Source organism: Canis lupus, chromosome 38 (genome assembly GCF_048164855.1).
Source record: "Canis lupus baileyi chromosome 38, mCanLup2.hap1, whole genome shotgun sequence".
NCBI lineage: Eukaryota > Metazoa > Chordata > Mammalia > Carnivora > Canidae > Canis > Canis lupus.
This window is the reverse complement of record NC_132875.1, coordinates 9,270,538-9,286,870: the sequence shown is the minus strand read 5'-3', so window position 1 is coordinate 9,286,870 and position 16,333 is coordinate 9,270,538. Positions and strand designations below refer to the sequence as shown.

The 16,333-nt window shown below is 38.2% G+C and overlaps 1 long non-coding RNA gene across 3 annotated transcripts in view; it reads left to right on the top strand.

Annotated features, from left to right (window-relative positions):
* Positions 1–336: 336 nt before the first annotated feature.
* The window catches only part of LOC140627031 (uncharacterized), a 33,462-nt gene continuing 17,465 nt past the window's right edge, over positions 337–16,333 (top strand). For 2 of the 3 annotated variants that reach the window (XR_012025998.1, XR_012025999.1), the window contains exons 1-2: positions 341–528; positions 10,876–11,021. This is a non-coding gene — a long non-coding RNA (uncharacterized lncRNA). Of the gene's footprint in view, positions 529–10,875; positions 11,022–16,333 lie in introns of all 3 variants that reach the window. The other variant, XR_012025997.1, reaches the window with a different exon arrangement.

Genomic DNA, 16,333 nt, shown 5'->3' with positions numbered 1-16,333 from the left:
AAATGCAAATCTCCCCAAGGGAGCAGCATAATAAATCTCCGCACGTTATATTTCAGTGTAAAGTAGTCTTTACATTTGGAAATGCCTTCCAAAAAAAAAAACAGGAGGGAGGCTGGAAAGAAAACAAACAAGAGATTACTGGCACTGGGTCTTCAGGGGGCAGCGGGGCAGCCAGTGAGACACAGCAAGTTAAAGCCATTTCTGTCACTAACAGTCCCAGACTGAAGCCACTGGTTTTGGCTTCTCACTCAACCAGATTTAGGCATTTGTTGTATATTCCAGAGCCTGAACATAGGGGGCGCTACCAGGACGGAGATGAAGGTTCAGAATTAATTTCTGCTTATAACTACTAAAACTCACTAGAATCTGTTGCAGTCCTGCAGAGAAAAGCACAGAATTTTTCTCAACAGGTATACTCAGCATTTACAGACTTTTTTTGCTGTGATTGTGAACTTAACCAAGGACAGAGGATTCGTAAAAACTCATCCAATTCAAGAGGACCTATGGAAACTTTCTCTGGGCCGCAGGGTGAGTAACAAAGCCAGAATAAATGTATATAGTAATAACAATAACAATAAAACTATCAGTTTTTTCCTTCATAGCCATCACTTGCAAACAATATAATTTTTTAAGATGGGTTGCAGTATTTTATATGAATCCGAACTCCCTTAAAATTTTAAAGATGAAAAAAAAATTTAAGATGCTTATTTTCAGTTAAAGTACTCAATAGGCTACTTTCTCAAGCAATGGTAAGAGTATCTCAGGCCACCAAGGCCAAAATAATGTGCAACAGATAAGAATTTACTCAAAACATCTTTGTAGCTTCAGTAGGATTCCCCTTCTAACTCTAGATACATGGTTTCTCTTCTCCAAACCAAAAGTGAGTGTTTATTTTGTTTTTAACTAAATCTACTACAACAAATTTACATACTAAAATATCAAGTAGTCTCTTCATTGCATTTATGGGGATTTTTCTCCTTTCTAAAGTGTCTAGAGATGAAAGAACATGGTGTTCATATCTCAACCTTCCCTGTTTTCATTGTTCCTGGTCCTGCAAAAAAATATGCAAATATACCAAGAACATATAAAATACAGATCTTATGAAACCAACAGCTAATTTTAAGGTTTGATGCTTACATGAGGGGCAGTCCTTTTTCTGGAAGAGAAGAAAGTGTTTAAATCAATGCCAGAAAACTCAGACTCTCCCCAAATTAAATGAAATGGGCAAAATCAGGTCCTGCCACCAGGAATATAATCAATGACAATAAATCAAGGAAGGAGAGAAGTCTAGCAATCACTCACAATCTTACAAAACTAAACTTTTAGACACAATGTGATTTGTGTGTAACATTAGCTTTAATAGCAGAAAATTGCAAAATATGGGTATAAATTCAGAGGGAAAGAGGAAAGAACGATCAGTGTCTTCTGTAATGAGAGAAATTAACTTACAGGTCTATATTATACCTTTAGTCTTAAGGAAATCAGAGACAAAATGTATGCATAATATACACATTTCTTACAATATGAACTGGGTGAAATGCAGAAAATATTTCAAGCTGATGAAGGTAAAAACGAGTACTTAACAAATATTAGTAAAAGTAATACACTAAGAAGTAAACTTTCAAAATTACAGGTTAGCCAACCTCTGGAAAAATAATGTCTTAGAAAACAATTGAATAGAGGTGGGAGAGAAGCATTACTAAATCTAAAATTTGAGAAGATCTTGGATGCTTTTGATGTTGATCTTGAAATCACCTCTTCTGTTTTCTTTATTCTAGAAACTTCGCTGGTTTTATATTGCTGCATATTAAACTCAGCCATGTCAAAAAATTATTAAGCTAATCAGTGATTTATACAAATGTTTTCTTTTTTTGTTTTTATACTCTGCATTGATAAATATGAACTTATCAATTTTGGACAGAAATGAACTCTATTAGACTAAAACAGTCAACCTTGGAAATCCTGAATTTGCTCAGATAAATCTCATGACAAACCTGTAAAATAGAAAGCACAACCTTAGCTCACACACAGGACCTAATCCCAGGCGAGACTTCAGAATTCTGTAGTCCTTCTGTGAGCAATTAAAGAGTAAGCTCTTCAAAATTTTTTCTAAGCCAATTTCTTTTTTCAGAAAATTTTCTCTGTAGCTTAAGGAATTACAAGGTGCTAAGTGCCATCAATAAAATAAAAATATTTTATTTACTAAAGGCTTGAAAAGTTAGCATTTGATATTAAAGAGTCCTTTTTAAAAAAAAAAAAAAATAAAAAAAAAAATAAAGAGTCCTTTTTTTTTTACAATTTGAAAAGCTTTAACTCTTTGTGAGTGGATTAATTAATACACTAAGGTTTCATGTTACAAATATGTTTTCATTAACAGTCACAAAACTATAATCAGATCAGAAAGATTATTTTCTTTATCATGTTATCAAATAGCTCTTCAGATTCTTTTTTCAAAGAAAATCAAAGGGAAAAAATTCAAGATATATAGATATTTCATTGCACTGTAACCAACCAGGTAAGCTGGTGAGTTGCTCACAGTTTAAAATATTGAGCTGTTCAATCATGATCATGGGCAGGTCATTTCACTGCAACGAGAGCATTTTCAGAATAAAACCAAGTCCAGCCCCATTACTCACTCGACTCAAAACCATTAAATGAAAGAATGTGCTAAAAAAAATTTTTTAAGGGTTACATCCAATTTTGTGATGTATATAAATTTAATACTTCAGGAATAAATAACACTGAAATAGAGAATTACCCTGAAGAGAAAATGTTGATACCTTGGTTTCACCAAGCTTAGTACAACTGACCATTCCTGAACTAAGGCAGAAGGGAGTCTAAGGATTAAATATATTTAGCTTTGAATATCACAGTGAATTCTTCTAGATGACATGAGATTTCAAATGGGAGGGGATAGATTCCCAAGAGAATAAACAAGATTTTAGGAGGTTTAGGAAGAAGATACTGAATTTTATATCCTTCCGTTTGTTTCTATTCCATTTTATACACACAGAAAAAACCTACTGAACTCACAAATGTCATGTCATCTTCCTGCTAGTTTGATGTCAAGTTATCATGCCAAAGGTCTAAAAATTGGTATCGAGAAAATAAATAAACATGCACAAGTTAAATAATATTTAACCTGTAATCTTCTTATTAAAGCCAAGTGTATTATTGATTCTACAAGAGGAAATTAAATCCCTGAATAAGTACTTTGTTAGTTTGGCAATCAAATGAATGTTTCACTTTAAAAATATTTCAAGCTTAAAATTTATTAGTGAGTGTCATGTTTATAAATCTATATTGAAAATTGCCTTCTTAAAATTTCCTGCCTTAGGTTCCAGGCACCGCTGGATAAACTAAAGGTTTTAAGAAATGTAACAAGATTATTGTCAGCATGAAATTTGGAAGTCAAAAGCTCATTTGCCTAATACAATTCTCCTACAATCCTTTACCACTATCAGTGATTTGTTTTCCCTTAGCCATTGAATCAAAATGTTTGGTTAATATTCTTGGCCGCTTTGCAAATCAAAAGTATCCAAATAACATTTTACATTGATATCAATTCTCTTACTGTGTAACCAATAACCACATCTAATAAATCCATTTACTCTAATATAAGGAAATGTCTGCCTTATGTATAATGTTTGTTATTTGGGGGTAATTTTTAATGGCATCTGCATCCTTATTATTTTATGAGTGAATTCGATTATGTAATGTTGGAAAAAAACATTGAATGTGCCCAGGAACTAATTAAAGCTTAAAGCTGAATGGAAATTGTCTATGTTCTGAAACATCAAGAAAACTAAAAATCAGGATTTAGGTCTATCATTTGGAGACTTTTTGTAGTCTTTTTGGAATAAAACTAACAGAAATGTTTTTCTTTTGCATCTGGTGATTTTTCATAGCCATTATTCGAGCTGATCTTTGACAGGAAAAAAAATCAAACTATGTAGCCTAATCAATAACGTAGGAAAAGGTATGTGCCCATGAACCTTGTGCCTTTTGTATGGGGCTTTTTGGTGGGGGAAGGAGGTTGATTTTCTCTGTGTCTGATACCAGTTTTTCATTGGACTTATTACATGCACCTTTCTGTGTGCATCTACAGCTGCTAACATGCATTGATAATAATTATCTCTGTGTTTAAGCTATAGAAAGCTAAAAGTAGTTTATTGGCATTATCTCTTGAATCCTTTCCACTCTCTAGAAGAAAAGATAATAAGAAAGACTCTTTCTGCAATGATGATAGTGTACTAATTTTCTTTTTCAAAGAGTTACTGTGAGAGCTGGGTCTTTAGCTAATATTTGAAGATAAACAGTCTTTGATATACTTGCTGGCATCTTTTGAGAGGCAATGTAGCCTCACAGCCAAGAGCAAAGGCTCTGGAGCCAGACCACCTGGGTTCAGATCTTAGCTTTGTTACTTGCTGGAAGAATTTAGGCAAATTACTTCATCTCTCCACAGCTTGGTTGTTTTCATCTGCCAAAGGGGAAGGAATGTGTGCTTGCTATTTTTTTAAATGATTATGTGCTTTTCATGAACTTGCATCTAATCTTCCCGAAGCGGTTGTTTTATTTTCCCAATTTTGCTGATGCTCAGCATCGTAGCTCTACTCTTGTTATCGTTCATCTTTAATAGCTTGCAGGGGCAGAAGGCAACAACTGAGAACTCCCAACTTTTGTTTCAAATCTCTCCTTTTTCCTTTGCAACTGACTGACCTGTTTAAGTCTTATTGTGAAAAGCTACTAAGTAGTAACTCATTTGTATTTTTGCTTCTTATGTGACTGGCAACTGCATTGGAAATAGGATGACTATCAATTTATGATGAAAAGCAAAGATGCTTGATCCTAACATCTTATTAACAAATGTGGTTTTGTTAGAGAATGTAATTTTGTGTGTGTCTTATTCACCTGCTATGAAAAAAAATCCAGTTTAGGGTTAAGGGCTTTTCAGGTTATGAGATACCTGCCAGTAAATGATCAAAATAGAAAAGTATATCCCCCTGCCAAATAATATACCAACATAAAGTTTATTGGGAAGATATTGTGGGGGAATGGAAGATTCATTCATTAATCTATTCAAAAAATATGTAGTGATTATCTCTTATTTGCTGGAATAAACTAGAATTCAAGCAGGTCCTATAGCAGTGGTGAAAAAAAATTTTATAGTATCCAGGAGCAATTTTATGAACCCAAATTAAACCTTTTCTTTCTTGCCCAGGAGTCAATCTAAAAGTCTATGAAAGTGACATTCAGTGTGTATTCAACCCTTATTAAGTTGTCAGAGGGCTATCATAACAGCTGTAGCTCTCTGCACCAAAAAGTCGAGCTCACACCCTTGCTGAGTAAACCAAGAAATAGGAACGGATATATAAGGAGGCAATAAAAAGCTCCCTGGGCAACTTCATGTGTCTGTATCACTTGGATGCCCCAATTTGGAACATCCTCCACCATCTCAGTGAGACAGTCACTGCATCTACTCATCTTTGTCCTGTAAGGAAATACATGCAGCAAAGGGATGGGTGTCTTGCAAACCTGTAATCATGAAGCGAAAAAGCACCAAGTTTCTTTAAGAATCACAGTGCATTCCCTCTCTTCCTGAACAAAATAAAGCCGCCTTGGGAAGTGATCGAAAAGCTGAGATTCTGCTTCTACTCTTCTCAGTTACCCAGGCAGCTGGAGCTTTTTCAGCCAAGTCTCTGAGAATCCCTCAAATGCAGTCTTTTTAGCCAGGATGAGGATAATTCTTTTGAGTCGTACCATTAAGTGCTCTCTACAAGCAAAAGACTGATTGGTTAATGCTCAAGGGACTGAAGAGAGAAACAAAGATCCTCTTTCTTCTGGATAAGAGAAAGAGGTTTAAAAAAAACCTATACCAATACGTTTTATACTTGATTAACAGACAAGAATAGCACAAGAGGAATTTTTTAAGATGAGAGGAAAAGGAAAGAAAGATTATCTTCAGAAAAGTAGAACAATAGATGAAACAGCAAAAACCAGAAGATAAAGGAATAATATATTTAAATTCTTTTTTTTAAAGGTTTTATTTATTCATGAGAGACATACAGAGAGAGAGAGAGGCAGAGACACAGGCAGAGGGAGAAGCAGGCTCCATGCAGGGAGCCCAACGTGGGATTCGATCCCGGGTCTCCAGGATCATGACCTGGACGGAAGATGGCACTAAACCGCTGAGCCACCTGGGCTGCCCATATATTTAAATTTTTAAAGAAAATGACCACTGACCTAGAATCCTATATCTGATATAAAGACTTTTTATAAGACTTTAGCAATTAAAACAGTGTGGTACACACTGCAAGGATAAATGAATAGACCAATGTGAAAGGACAGAACAATGAAACAGATCCACGTGTACAAGAACACTTATCTATAACAAAGGTGACCAGGGCAGAGCAATGGACTGATTTCCAATAAATGGTTAAGGGTACCTGGGTGACCATTTGCTTCAACGTGGATGGAACTGGAGGGTATTATGCTGAGTGAAGTAAGTCAGTCAGAGAAGGACAAACATTATATGTTCTCATTCATTTGGGGAATATAAATAATAGTGAAAGGGAAAAGAAGGGAAGGGGGAAGAAATGTGTGGGAAATATCAGAAAGGGAGACAGAACGTAAAGACTGCTAACTCTGGGAAACGAACTAGGGGTGGTAGAAGGGGAGGAGGGCGGGGGGTGGGAGTGAATGGGTGACGGGCACTGGGTGTTATTCTGTATGTTAGTAAATTGAACACCAATAAAAAAATAAAAAATAAAAAAAAAAAAAAAAAAAAAAAAAAAAAAAAAAAAAAAAAAAAAAAAGGGTACCTGGGTGGCTCAGTTGGTTAAGTATGTTCCTTCGGCTCAGGTCATGATCCTGGGGTCCTGGGATCAAGCCCCATGTCAGGCTCTCTGCTCAGTGGGGAGCCTGCTTCTCCCTCTCCTCCTTCTGCCCCTTGCCCTGCTTGAGCTCTCTCTAATAAATAAATAGAATCTTTTTTTTTTTTAAAGAATCAATTCGTTAGCCATATTAGAAAATAAGTGAAACTTAACCCCAGCCTCACACCATATCCATACATTAATTCCGGGAGAACTGTATACCGACATGTGAATTGTAAAACAGTCTTTTGAAAATACCACAGGAGTGGGCACCTGGGTGGCACAGAGTTGAGCATCTGCCTTCGGCTCAGGTCATGACCCCGGGGTCCTGGGATCGAGTCCCACATCGGGCTCCCTGCAGGGAGCCTGCTTCTTCCTCTGCCTGTCTCTCTGCCTCTCTTTCTGTCTCTCATGAATAAATATAAAATCTTTTTATTTTTATTTTTATTTTTTATTTTTTTAATAAAATCTTTTTTAAAAAATACCATAGGAGAGACTTTGTGATCTAGACGTGGGAAAAGATGACTTAAATAACAACTGTATAAAAGGGGAGGGGGAAACTGATAAATTGAATAACATTAAAATTAAGAAGATCTTTTTAGCAGAAAACATCAGTGAGAGTGTAAAGGTAAGCCCCTAGTGGGGAAAGATGCTTTTAGCACACATAATTAGAAGAATAGCTGGTGTTTGTCAATGATAAAATGGCCACATTTCTTTACTCCCTTGCTCTGTTCCATTGCATCTGCTTGCTAGCCAGCCAAACGGTAGGGGAAAGGATTTGCACACACTACTTCTACACACGTTACATGCCCCCACCTGACAGGCCATGTTCTGAATCCTTGATTCCTTGATTCCTTGATTCCACAGCAGCCACCCACTCTTGGGACCAACTTTTCACCCAGAACTCTTCTACTTCTGCAATCTCAGGCTTCAATTTCCCACTCTTCGAAATTCATCTGTCATTCCCTGTGCACTCTGGTCCTCCTCTTTGACCTCATTGAGCCTTCCCTTGGGGTCATCCCCAGTCTTCCATCCTGCAGAGCAGCTGTGTATATTCTCACTACCTTCCTCTGGCCTCACCTCATAGCTTTCCTTCCCAAAAGCACACCACTTCTGAGTGAGATAGAGACAACATAAGGGGACACTCTCCTCTTACTTTCCCCCTACTACCAATTCCCTTGGCTCTTTACTTCTTTCTTACCTCAAGATGTTTTTCCTCCTAAGCAAATGGATATTCTTATTCTCATTTTATATACTAGGAAAATGGAGATCAAGTCCTCTTCTCAAGATCCCCACAGCTAATCTATTGAGGAGCTGTTATTGGCAGCCAGGTCTGTGTGATACCAGTCTGCAGGTAGGAATACAGAAAATGAGGACTAGTAAAATAAATCACCCTGCTTCTCAAGTTCTGTTAAGATTTTGGAAATAACATAAGTAAAGCATGACAGGAGAGCTTGTGTTATTTTGGTGCCTAGATGATTTGGAGGTGGTGATGTTACTAAGAAAGTTAAGGGGGTCAGGAAGAAGAGATGATTTGACATAAAGGATAATGGGTTTGTGTTTAACGTGTTGAGTTGGAAGTGCTGCTAGGATCTCCAGGTGGAAGTTGTCCAGCAGGCAGTTAAGAACAGAGCTCGAGAGCTTACGAAAATAGTGACGTGTGTGGAGATGAGATTTGGAGTCATTCATGGAGTGAAAACCACCACACAATCAAGTGAAAGCGTAGATTAAAAGAAGGAAGGGGGGGATCCCTGGGTGGCACAGCGGTTTGGCGCCTGCCTTTGGCCCAGGGCGCGATCCTGGAGACCCGGGATCGAATCCCACATCGGGCTCCCGGTGCATGGAGCCTGCTTCTCCCTCTGCCTGTGTCTCTGCCTCTCTCTCTCTCTCTGTGACTATCATAAATAAATAAAAATTAAAAAAAAAAAAAAAAGAAGGAAGGGGGATGCCTGGCTGGCTCAGTCAGAAGAGCATGCGACTCGTGATCTTGGGGTGATGAGTTTGAGCCCCATGCTGGGTGTAGGGATTACTAAAAAAAACCCAAACTTTTAAAAATATTAATTAAACTAAAACAAAAAGAAGAAGGAAGGAAGGCGGAGGATAGGGAAGGAGTTGAAAAGGAAATGAAGTGAAGGAGACAGAGGACAAGTAACCAGAGAGATTGGAGCCACAAAGCACAATATCGTGGAAACTGAGGAAAGAATCTAACTCATCAATAACCCACAGGCAGGTCATTGAATTTCTCTGTAACTTTTTTCCTATCTACAAAGAGATGAATAGTAACATCTGACCCTGTAATATAGGTCATGCTTTGCCTTGTTGCATACATACTTTATGCCAATATTTTACACTTTATTCAAGAGTACTTTGTAAACTATAACATTCTCTTCAGTTTTACTGTTATCAACAAATTGTTAGCCCCACAAAGTTGTCTTAAAACACAGTAATGACTTGATCTCTTGCATGCATAATTCACTCTTGGCAATATTTTCATTATGTTAATGTCTTTCTTAAGAGAAAGGGGGAAAACACATCCTCAATTAATTAATACCAATTTAGAATGTGTAATCATTTGACTTGAGCTAAGCTAGTGACCACCTTTACATGAGCCGTGGAGCATTCACTTTACACACACTTCAAAAATGATAATACTATCCAACTTTAGAAAATGAAATTACCTTACTTATCATGCCAGTCCTGCCCTATACTCAACACTCAGCTGACGCCACCCCCCTCTGGAGGCTTCCAGTCATTATTATAGCTTCAAATGCCTCTAAAATGACAGCAACATTTGTGCCACTCATTTGACAACAAGGCATTCATTCCCACTCTAGAATCTGCAGACTCAATAGACTTAGACTAACTGCCAATTAGGCTAGCCAAAAATGGGATAAAATATTTTCAACAGTTGAATGAAGAATCCAAATTCCCATTGTGTTCAGGGCTGGGGGGTAGGGGGGTGTCTAAGGCTAAGTTTGTCCCCGGTGTCTCCCAAGAACAAAGTTTCACAGGTGGGATTCAAACCCCACATGGTGGGAGGGCCTCCTGAGCTCTTTCCACCACTCCCTTTGCCTCCTAATTCTCCAGCCAGATAATAAATACCTGATCACAGACAACTTTTAAATTCTATGCATGGCACCTTCTACAGAAGAGGGACTCAATAAACATGTTTGCTGAAGAAACAGTTGGGAACATGGAATTGATAGAAGAAAAACTAGTTACGCAATGAACTGACTAAAAGGAGGAAAGGGGACCACCTGGTCAAAGATCCCACTAATGTTATTTCTCCACATTTACTCCTTTTTTTTTTTTTTTTGCTTCCCCCATATTATAAAAGTTTGTTTTAACTTTGCATCTTCTTCAGAGAAGTTTCAAAATGTATTGAAACTGAAGCCTGATTGCTAGATTCAACAGTTAAATTAGGAGTTATGACCAATGCAATTTTCTAAAGCTTTTGCAACTAGCCAAGTATAGATATTAGAATTTCTTACCATAATGGTTTCCTATACCTAATCAGTTAATCTTATCTACCCATAGAAGCAGACCCAGCAAAAACCTGTCTTCCATAGGGCCTGACTCAATCAGTTCTTTGGAAAGGCTTTTCTTTTTTTTTTTTTTTTTTTAATTTTTCTTTTTTTTTTTAGTTTTTTGTTTGTTTTTAATTTTTTTTTTTTGGTTCTTTTTTTTTTAATTTATTTTTTATTGGTGTTCAATTTACTAACATACAGAATAACCCCCAGTGCCCGTCACCCATTCACTCCCACCCCCCGCCCTCCTCCCCTTCTACCACCCCTAGTTCGTTTCCCAGAGTTAGCAGTCTTTACGTTCTGTCTCCCTTGGAAAGGCTTTTCTTACCTCGTCACATAATGATCAGTGTGCTACGAATCTTTACTTTGATTTCTCTGTGACTTAGCTGTGTTCTCTGACTCAGCTCATAAGGTATGTTGGTTGGTTGGTTGGTTGGTTGGTTTTATTTGTTTGTTTGTTTATTTGTTTATATCAGAGACCATTTGAAGCCTGAATGAAAGCTCTGGATTCTCCCTATGGAAAGTTTACACACATGCACATACGTACAAGCCCTGACATCTGATTTCAAGGACCTTGTGACAACACATTTGTAGACTCCTTAAGAAGCCTGTGAAAGCCCAGGTAAGAGTGCCTCTTCTAGTTTTTCCTTATGCATTTGGAGCATCACGCACCCACATTCATGTATTAAACTAAAGGTCCATTAGGGCTACCTGGGTGGCTCAGTCGATGAAGCATCTGCCCTCAGTCAGGTCTTGATCCCAGGGTTCTGGGATCCAGCTCAGTGGTTGGGCTCTCTGCTTAGCAGGGAGTCTGCTTCTCCCTCTCCTTCTGCTCCTCCCCCGACCCCAGCTCATATTCTCTCCTGAGTGCACGCTCTCTCTCTCTCTCTCTCTCTCTCTATTACATGAAATTTAAAAAAAAAAAAAAAAAACTAAACTAAAGGTCCATCAAAAGCTTCCTTTGTATCTCACCTAACATCTAGGTGAGCCCACGGGGCAGGCCTTAAAATTACTGTTTTCAGGGATGCCTGGGTGGCTCAGTGGTTGAGCATCTGCCTTTGGCTCAGGGTGTGATCCTGGGGTCCTGGGATGGAGTCCGGGAGCCCTGCTTCTCCCTCTGCCTATGTCTCTGCCTCTCTCTCTGTGTCTCTCATGAATAAATAAAATCTTTTAAAAAACCTTCCTGCTTTCATAGGAAAAACATAATAAAATAGTGTTAATATTTTAAATTACTTATTTTTTCCCTATTTTCCCTAGCTTTCCCCCAATGGATGAGATTTCATTTTGTGTTTGCAAAATAAAACAAAAATGAGCAAACTACTGTGCTTCTGGAGCCGTCAAGGCTTGAACTGGACAAGGCTGAGCTTCACAGTCTCCCTACCCCTATACAACTTTGGAGTTAAGCTTTAGGGAGGCAATAGGAAAGCTCCATGTAACTTGGAAGGGGAAATTGCTTGACATCTAGTTCCAAGACAGGGAATAACAGAATACCTTGCATTTTGTGGCATTTCATAGTTTTCAAAAACACTTTCACAAATATTATCTTACATGATAACACCTACCTTCATCCCATCAGGCAGACAGGGCAGGTATTGTTACCCTCACTTTGTTGATAAGAAACTCAGATCCAGACAGTTTTGTGAATTACCCAAGGTCTTAAATGGAAGAACAGGGATTGGAATGTAGAGTTTCAGACCCAGACTCTGCTTTTTCCTACAGTATGAAAGAAGAAAAGGAAAATGAAAACACACACACACACACACACACACACACACATTTATGAGGGACGGGGCTGGGGTGGGCTTTAAAAACCCTTTCAACTGAAATGCATGAAATTTTGTTTTCAGCCACAAAATCAGGCCATCTATTTTTTAAATGCTGAGCAAATCAATCTTTTTCCTTAAAATGCAATTGTCCTTGTATTAGTCACAGGAGTTTAATCATTTGTGAGGAATAAAATGGCCCTATCTTTGCCAAATGCCATTGTAATCACTTGGGTAAACAGTCTGGAGCCATTTATATTATTCCTTATGGGATAATGGGTTCAAAGCTGTAAAATCTGGAAATATTTTACCACAAGACTGTTGCTATAGGCATTTCCCATTTTGAACCAAAGCTGGCTCTGCCCACAGTTACATCTTACAGGTCAGGAACGTCACTTAACGAAACATACAGCAAACAAACTACTTGTGAACCTGCCCACATATGGACTCTCAGAACTGGAAGGGACCTTGAGAGATTGTCTTCATCTCCCACTCCCTTCTCTTCTGATGGAGACACAACCCCTTTCCTATCAGCTTGTCTCCAATCAAGGAATGCACTCTCCTCCTGGCTCTGGTCACCCTGCACTCCATGCGACCCATGGGGAGTTTGACATCAGTGAAATTCACCAGGCTGATCCTGTGTTGGTCGCTGGGGGGAGCAGGAGAGCAGGGTCTTTCCTTTCCCTTCTTGGGATCACAAATGTCAGTGTCAACTATGAATGGCCACCAACAATAGAAGACCTGTACTTTTACAGACACCTGCCATGCATTGATAGCTGTTATTTTCTTTCTTTCTCTTACTTTCTTTCTTTTTCTTTCTTTCTTTCTTTCTCTTTCTTTCTTTCTTTCTTTCTTTCTTCTTTCTTTCTTTCTTTCTTTCTTCTTTCTTTCTTTCTTTCTTATTTTTTCTTTCTTTCTTCCTTTCTTTCTCTCTCTCTCTCTTTCTTTCCTTTATTTCTTTTTTTTTTTTTTTAAGATTTTACTTATTTGTTTGAGAGAGAAAGAACACAAGCAGGGGGAGTGCTAGGCAGAGGAAAAGGAAGAAGCAGGCTTCCCAGGGAGAAGGGAGCCCGATACTGGCCCCATCCCAGGACCCTGGGATCATGACCTGAGCTGAAGGCAGACACTTACTCAACTGAGACACCTAGGCGCCCTGCTGTTACTTTTTCTAATATTCTCCATATTCACTGATTGTGATGTTTTGCCAATGAGAGAACTGAGATTCACAGAGAGGAGAGGGAATTAATGTGTGTTAACACTTACTGTAGGAGGAACACTTTACATTTTCTCCATAATTTTATTTTTTTATTTTTTGAAGGCTTTATTTTTTTATTCGAGAGAGAGAGAGAGAGGCAGAGACACAGGCAGAAGGAGAAGCAGGCTCCGTGCAGGGAGCCTGACGTGGGACTCGATCCTGGGACCCCAGGATCATGCCCTGGGCCGAAGGCAGGCGCTAAACCACTGAGCCACCCAAGGATCCCCCCTCTCCATCATTTTAATAAAGGTTTAGTGATGTGTCCAGAAACACATAACTGATCAATAACCAATACAGCATTTGAGATTTGCCTGACTCCAAAGCCCATGCCCTTTCCATCACATGACTACTTCCTAAACCTCAGTATCAATCTTCACTAAACCTCAAATATCATCTTCACGATTTCTTTGAAAATCCTGTACCATGCACTCTATTATTTCCTGAGAGGCAGTATGGTTTAATGGGTAGAACATAATCCTGAAGTCAATGTGCCTAAGTTCCAATCTTAGTAGCTTTGTGATGTTAGGCAACAGATGTGACCAGTACATGTTTCCTTGTACTTAAAATGGGGGGTGATAGCACCTACCTCATAGGGCTGTTTTGAGGATCAAATGAATAAATATACATTAAAGCACTATAGTAAGTCCTTAATCAAAGTTCACTAGTATTATTTCAGAATTTTCTTTAAATCAGGTTTTTGCAAATATATTGAAAGGAGAGACTGCATAACACAACTGTGAAATTACAAGTTTGGTGTGATAGTTATATTTCAATAAACTTTAAAATAAATTCAAAATATTCAAATAAAAGATGTTTGTCCATGTATTGCCTAAAATCATTTTCCATACCTAAGTCCTACTTCAGGAATATGGCTCCACCGCACACTGTTTGCTATCTATAAAGAACAAGAAAGAAAGAAGAACAGGAAGGAAGACAGATGGAAGGAAGGAGAGAGAGGGAAGGAAGGAAGGAGAGGGAAGGAAGGAAGGAAGGAAGGAAGGAAGGAAGGAAGGAAGGAAGGAAGGAAGGACTATATGGTAAAAGATATGTTAAATAGATTAAATATGTGCATTTCTGTGAGAACCTACCTGTCCACATCCCAGGGTATTTTAAAAACCCAGGAAAAGTAAGTCTAGAACTTCTAGGACCTGTTAAGAACTTAAAAGATTAAGAAATGCTTAATCCTAACAGATTGCAAACGTTCTACTATTGCCCAAAGTCTGAGTTGCTGTGAAATTTTACATAAGAGCTTTTACTATTTGAGTCTATTTTTCCATCTATAAACTGGATAGAACTTGGGCCTGCCCCCTTGCATCAGCGTTTCAGAATGAAATGGGATTTATACTGAGATTGTTCAGCTCCAAGTACAAATGAGGCTATGATAACTCTTGACAAAGACACGTTTTCCCCCTGACTTTCATGAAATATCTTTTCCAATATCAAACACTAAAGATAATTTTGGATAGATGGAACAGCTTATCACGGGGAAATTTTAATTGAAAATACTGCGATTCTTGAAAACATGACTTGAGAATACAGGTCAAAACTGAAACAATGCTCACTATTCATAATTACTGTTCAGTATTGATACAAATCCCATGAACAGGCCAGTGTTGGTCAATGAAGACATAAAGAAATTAGGATACTATGAATCCATTAGGAATGCTTTTCCCTTTAAGTAACAAAAAACTTACCAACAATATGTTTAAGAGAATACGGGCTTTTTCTTCTCATCTAAAAAGCCTAGAGGTTGGCAGCTACTGCCTTTGGTTTGGTAGCACAATGGTATCAGGACCTGAATTTCTGTATGATTTTATTTCTGTTGGAGGCATGACGTGGGGAAACTTGACTTTTCTTGACCATGACAAGACTGTCACAGCTCACTGCATCCAATCTGTATTCAGAAAAAGAAGAGAGGAAGGGAAGTGTAAAAGCTTCTTTTTTTTTTTTTTTTTTTTTTTTGTCAAGAAAAACAAAAGCCTTCTCAGAACTTTCCCCACCCCCACCCTGAACTTCCTATACTGGTCCTCAGCCAAATCTGCCATATGGGCATCCCTAGTGGCAAGTGAGGCTGGGTGGGTAAGCCCTCAGCATTTCCAACCTCTACAGTGGAGGCAGGCCAGAGGGAAGGAAAATGGGAATGTGCATCAGGGAAGCTCAAAAACAGATTTTGGTAAATTATTATGATGAATGTCTCCGCTCAGCCCAAACTACTTTTTCCTTTTAAGTAAAGGCTGCCCTTTTCAAAATGTTTGTAAATGAAGTTGACCTGGCAATACTGAATCGTGTTTTTTCTTTCAAATCCATGACTATCTTTTGCATTGTTATTATTTTGATGTTATGAACCATTCATAAAACAGCATATTCTCCTCAAATATTGGGGCTGGGTTTCTAAAAGCTCTCAGAAGAATTCTCCATTGAAAAAACTTAAGCCCTTATTCATGCAAGTTGAAATGAGGGGCCTCTGGGTGGCCCAGTCAATTAAGTGTCTGACTTAATGGTTTTGGGTTCCATGTCCCGATGTCAGGGTCATAAGATCAAGCCCCAGGTCGGGCTCTGTGCTCAATGTGGAGTCTGCTTAAGACTCTCTCTCCCTCTTCCTCTGCCCTTTCCCTCTGTGTGTTTGCTCCATTTCTCTCTCTATCTCTCTCTCCACCTCCCTTCTAAAATAAATAAATAAATCTTTAAAAAATATATAAGTTGAAATGAGGCCAAAGGGGGAAACCTCTAATAAATATTTATATACACCAAAATACACCTATGAAGAAAATACCAAATATAGATAATACTAATGTTTATTTATATGCTGTAAACAAGTATTAAGGTGCCATATTATGATTTCATCATATCATCACTTGCTTGCTAGAAACTGTTCGTTTTCTCAGCCCTTCCCCTGGTCGTTTATTCCTCAGCCCT